We start from the raw sequence: 6,150 nt of genomic DNA on the forward strand, positions 1-6,150 counted from the left end.
GCGAGAGGCAAATGCTGCCTGATAGCGCTACACTGAGGAACCCTGAGTGTTCTGGGAAGCTATGGTGATATTAGCTAGCGGTTCTTCCCTTGTTTTAACATGGTAAACACACAGACTACAGTCCGATATGCTCACCTCTAAACGGCGAAAGAGATAACTCTTAGCGCGGTTAGCAGCTAATGCTAATACTGCTCCTGTCTCAGTGCTGGAGAAACTTCACAGAAAACCACTGTATTCTTCCACTGTAAACCACTGTAATAACTGTAATAACACTACACAATACAATTTATTCAGCTTGTGTTGATCCTCCTACAGAAAGTAAAGGACACTGAATTTTTGAGAGTTTTCATTTCTGCCCATCACATCCTGAATTTCAGGATTTTTTTTTTATTATTATTATTTTTTAAATCTTGTAACAAAAATCTGATGGTATAATCCAACTTACGTTGGTTACAAGATACAAAAACTCAAACCCATTTCTTCTCTACTATACTAAATAAAAATAAATCAATCAATAAATATTGAAGTTTTACACACAATTTTTTTTTTCAAATTTAGCCTTAAATGATCAGAAATTGAAACTAAAAATGTTAATCAGGCATCAAACTTTAAAAACAGTCTTGTTTAGCTTAGCATTTCTTCACTTAACTGTCTATTAAAAGTCTATTATCCATTTTTATATTTTCCCATTTGTATTTATTATCTATATACTTAAATTATACTTAAAACAAAGCTGTAAAATCACAACTTCACATTTTGCTTGTCCCCCATATCAAACCCCTGTGGGAGGGGAGGTAAACGCCATTGGCAGCAGTAGAAAATGATTGACAGAGTGCTACTGCTGTCGATTGGCTTCATAAAAAGTGATTGACAGCGAAAGTCTAGTATCTTATACCTCTATATTTGCGCATATTTTTTTAACCAAGCGTTCCACTGCTTGGGAACATTTTGAGAAAATTGCGAGAAATAGAGTAAGCACTAAGTGTATTAAAAATGTTATGTTATTTAACAATAACACAACAATATGGTGTGTTATTGTAATGAAAATGTTATATTTTAAGGAGCGGTGTCAGCTCTATTCCTAGGAGTTGACATATAATAAAAACACCTCTTTAATGCTAATGCTATCTTCGTGCATGACAGCACCGCAGATCCCCTTCCCTTTATTATATGGTATTTTCAAATTTAATAGTTTTTCAAATTTCCATGAAATTTCAATGTAAACATTGCAACAGTTTAAAAAAAAAATTGTGAATCATTAAATAAATATGTCACCTTTATGATTCTTTTTCTGAAGTGAATCATATCTACATTTAAAGGTTTTTCTTTGTCTTTTATATTGAACATTATATGTCCAAATCTATGTGTAAAAAGTTCAAAGCACCACCACACACACTCCACACGTTCAAATGCCAGAGTCACTATACACTGGCAAAATATTTATTCTAATCATATTAAAAAAACATTATATTAATTGTGTTTTTTAATAATGACAACAACCAAGTATTTATTGCATCACTTTAATAATAAAACATAGTTAACAGCGGATCAGAGGGTTCATTTGCTTCGAGATAAAGTGCAGGCTGTAATCATTTATGTTAATCACCAGATGACACTCTTTCTGAGGCTTCAAAGCCTGGAATCTTTTTGGGCGTGATGCAGTAAAAAGCTCGTCTACCTGCGGCAGGTGAGTCAGGTGAGCAATCAGCAGGTAGCGCGCGCGGTGAATCTTAATCAATCAGTCCAGAGATTCCTGATTAATCCATCAAACAGCAGATAGAGCAGCAGCAAAAGCGAAATCCACAGAACTGTAGAGTTTAATAATACTACAGCATCAATCTCACCCAAAAGACCAATCAACCAATTAATCAATTAATCCGGTCAACAGCGGCAATCACTCACTCCTCCCTTCACTCAACCGGAACCGGAACCATTAATCTCATCTTAATTCAAACATACTTTTAAAGTAACCTAAACTGAGAAATATTAGATATTTAGACTACATTTATGATATGTATGGTTTCTGACTTAATTTAATCACTATTTTAGAGACTGATTGAAAGATCCAACAAACATGATTAAACATTGCTTTATTTCTATCAACAACTGGAACAAGTTAACTTTAAAAAGACAAGAAATTAGCAGAAAATAAGAAATAAGAAATAACATTCACTCTTGTTGACAATGATATTTTCATCATTTGAATTAAAAAGAATAGTCAGAAACATGCACTGTTTATGCAGAAAATAATACTAAAACTCTAAAATAAATACATTTCCTATAACATTGTTTTAGACTAAAACTAGTATTTTTCTTTCCAGTACTAGAACTACTTTCCAGTACTAAAACTTGTACTTTCCAGTACTTTCCTTTTTAGTACTAGAACGAATTCTTTCCAGTGCTATATCTAATATTTTCCAGTACTTTCCTTTCTAGTACAACAACTAGTATATTCCAGTACTTTCCTTTCTAGTACTAGAACTAGTACTTTCCAGTACTGTCCCTTCTAGTAGTAAAACTAGTACTTTCCAGTACTTTCCATAACAGTACTAGAGCTAGTACTTTCCTTTCTAGTATGAGAACTTGTAATTTTCAGTACTTTTGTTTCTAGTGCTAGAACCAGTACAACCAGTACTTTCCTTTCTAATATTAGAAATTGTACTTTCCTTTCCAGTACTACAACTGGTACTTTCCAGTACCTTCCTTTTTTGTACTAAAACTGGTTCTTCTTAGTACTTTTACTTTCTAATATTAGAACTAGTACTTTCTAGTACGTTCTAGTATTTTCCTTTCTAGCATTAAAACTAGTACTTTCCCAGTACTTTTCTTTTCTTAAAATTAATTCTTTCCAGTTCTTTATTTTCCAGTACTTTTAGTACTATAACTAGTTCTTCTCAAGACTTTCGTGTACTACAACTTTCCTGTCAAGTACTAGAACTACTGCAGAACCAGATTCAGCAGCCTCACACACACGCACACACACACACACACACACACACACACAGTGTATACAGTAGCCCACCACTAGATGGTAGAATAATGTGGTCATGTTTTGATGCCCTGCCTAAATTCCACTCTTACCAATGATCTGAAACTGAAAACAAAACCACTGTGTCACTGTGTGTGTGTGTGTGTGTGTGTGTGTGTTGTCCCAGACAGGCAGGTCACACATTACACCCTGGTGTGTCTCTGGTTTGACCTGTTTACTCACCCTGTAAAGAGTTTCTCATCTTCATCACCATCATCATCACCACCATCATCATCTTCAGCTAACTGCACCCACACTGCAGCCAAACAACTGCACACTGCCCTCGTGACTCATCCAGCAGCTCTATTTCAGGCCTGTTTACTCTGCTGCGGCTGCTTTATTCTACAGGCTGAGGGATTCCTGCTGATCAGCTGGGCTCCACCACCATCAGCTACCCCGCCATGATGCTCCTCACACATCCACAAAGCTTACACTGATGCAGATGTGACAGCTTATCTTCTAATTACAAGCAAAACTTGGAAAAAAGTTGAGAAAAAGTTGACTCCTCCGATGCATGCGAAGTCAGCCACCGCCTCTTAAAAAAAAAAAAAAAAACAGCACGTTTGGAGGAAAGCGCAGTAACTCGGTTCCTATACAACAGCTCACAGACGCAGCCTTGTGCTGATCGACATCACCCCTAGGAGTGATGAGGGGAAAGAGCACTATCTACCCACCCAGAGAGAGAGAGCAAGGCCAATTGTGCTCTCTCAGGGCTCTGGCAGCTAATAGCAAGCTGCATGACTAGGATTCGAACCAGAAATCTTCCGATCATAGTGGCTTTAGACACTTTAGACTGCTGGAACACTCAGTGCTCCCCACAAGATGCTGTCTTAAAGGCAGCATATGTTCTTTGACGTTGACTCTCTGATACAACCCCAAATATGGAATATCCTGATTTTTGGACTTATTACTGATAACAGTCTGGATGGTCCTTTTCATATTTGGGGCAGTATTTCTTCAAGCAGCAATGTTCAGAAATGTTGTGTGAAACCTTCTTAGAATAATATAACATTTTAAAGATCTGCGGCAAACTCTCTTAAGAGACTAACACTACTAATTAATGTATGGTAGTTTTACTCACTTCTTTATTTAAACCCTATCTCAGACCTTCCTATTGCGGTAGTGGTCCAATGATAAGCAGGTGCAGCATTAGTGTGCTAGCTCTATACCCCGCCCTGCCCTTTCACTCCACAATAAAGAGCAGCCTGAGGACCACTGGACATGGTAATATAGGGCTAAAGTGGTGGATTAGCAGATAATTACAAAGCATCCTTTGTAATAGCTGTATGATCTGGTTCAGCAGTTTAAATGAGTTCTTTACCCAAAACTAGTTTGGCCTGTTCAGTGTTAAAGATATGAAATGAAGCCAGATTATTTCCATTGTTATTCATTGTGGCCTTTAAAGTTAAATATCTAAATCTCTAAACCCTTAATCCTATAGGTCTGACAACTATTTAGCAGCCTAACTAAAAGAATAGAGCCAGAAGGTAACATAGACATGAGGGCAACCTGAAACACTGGCATCCATCCACTCCACTGTCCACAAACATGAGTGATAAACCTTTTTCTTTAAGGAAAAAAAAAAATTAATGAGGGGCATAGAAACTTATGGAAGCCCATTTCCGCCACCTGAAGAAAAAAAAAACGTCCTCAATGACTTTTTATCTCATAAATATGACTTACTATCTCATAATTATGATTTTTTTTCTCATAATTATGACTTACTATCTCATAATTATGACTTTTTTATCTCATAATTATGACTTACTATCTCATAATTATGACTTACTATCTCATAATTATGACTTAGTTGAGGACGTTTTTTTTTTCTTCAGGTGGCGGAAATGGGCTTCCATAGAAACTAAATGCATTTGGCTTTAAACATATGATCTATGCTATTGCATTCTCATATAAATAATAACCCTAAAAATAAAACATATACTTAATTTACTGTTGATAATGGGAAAATAACTGCTACCTTATTATGAGATTTTAATTTAGCAAAAAAAATTAAAATTGAATTAAACATTTAATATCTCAATACAAGAACTTACTATCTCAAAAAAACGAGATAGCATCTCAAAATAGAAGTTTTAGTATGTCAAAATAACGAGATAGTATCTCAGAATAACGAGATAGTATATCAAATTAATGAGATAGTATCTAAAAATAACAAGAAAACATTTCAAGGTAGAGTCTTAGTATCTCAAACTAACGAGGTAGTCTCTCAAAATAACATGATATTATATGAAAATATCAAGATAGTTTCTCAAAATAACGAGATAGTATCTCAAAATTTTAAGATAGCACCTCAAAGTAGAAACTTGATATCTCTAAATAGCCAGATAGTGTCTCAAATAACGAGATAGCATCTCAAAATAACGAGACAACATCTCAAGGTAACAGGTAGAAGGTAGAAACGTGATATCTCTAAATACGAGATAGCATCTCAAAGTAACGAGATAGTATCTCAAAATAACAAGAATTTCAAGGTAGAGTCTTAGTATCTCAAACTAACGAGGTAGTCTCTCAAAATAACATGATATTATATGAAAATATCAAGATAGTTTCTCAAAATAACGAGATAGTATCTCAAAATTTTAAGATAGCACCTCAAAGTAGAAACTTGATATCTCTAAATAGCCAGATAGTGTCTCAAATAACGAGATAGCATCTCAAAATAACGAGACAACATCTCAAGGTAACAGGTAGAAGGTAGAAACTTGATATCTCTAAATACGAGATAGCATCTCAAAGTAACGAGATAGTATCTCAAAATAACAAGAATTTCAATGTAGAGTCTTAGTATCTCAAACTAACGAGGTAGTCTCTCAAAATAACATGATATTATATGAAAATATGAAGATAGTTTATCAAAATAACAAGATAGTATATCAAAATAATGATATAGTATCTCAAAATAACAAGAAACATCTCAAGGTAGAGTCTTAGTATCTCAAATTAACGAGGTAGTCTCTCAAAATAACATGATATTATATGAAAATATGAAGATAGTTTATCAAAATAACGAGACAGTGTCTCAAAATAGTCTGAGGATGTCAAAATAATCAGTAAAATAATGAATTATCAAGATGTATCAAAATAATGATTTAGTATCTCAA

At 34.6% G+C, this 6,150-nt stretch overlaps 1 protein-coding gene across 1 annotated transcript in view; it reads left to right on the forward strand.

Moving 5' to 3' along the window:
- The window catches only part of tmem41ab (transmembrane protein 41ab), a 519,270-nt gene that overhangs the window by 387,588 nt on the left and 125,532 nt on the right, over positions 1-6,150 (forward strand). The gene's annotated exons all lie outside the window — the stretch shown is intronic.

Source organism: Astyanax mexicanus, chromosome 21 (genome assembly GCF_023375975.1).
Source record: "Astyanax mexicanus isolate ESR-SI-001 chromosome 21, AstMex3_surface, whole genome shotgun sequence".
Classification (NCBI taxonomy): domain Eukaryota; kingdom Metazoa; phylum Chordata; class Actinopteri; order Characiformes; family Acestrorhamphidae; genus Astyanax; species Astyanax mexicanus.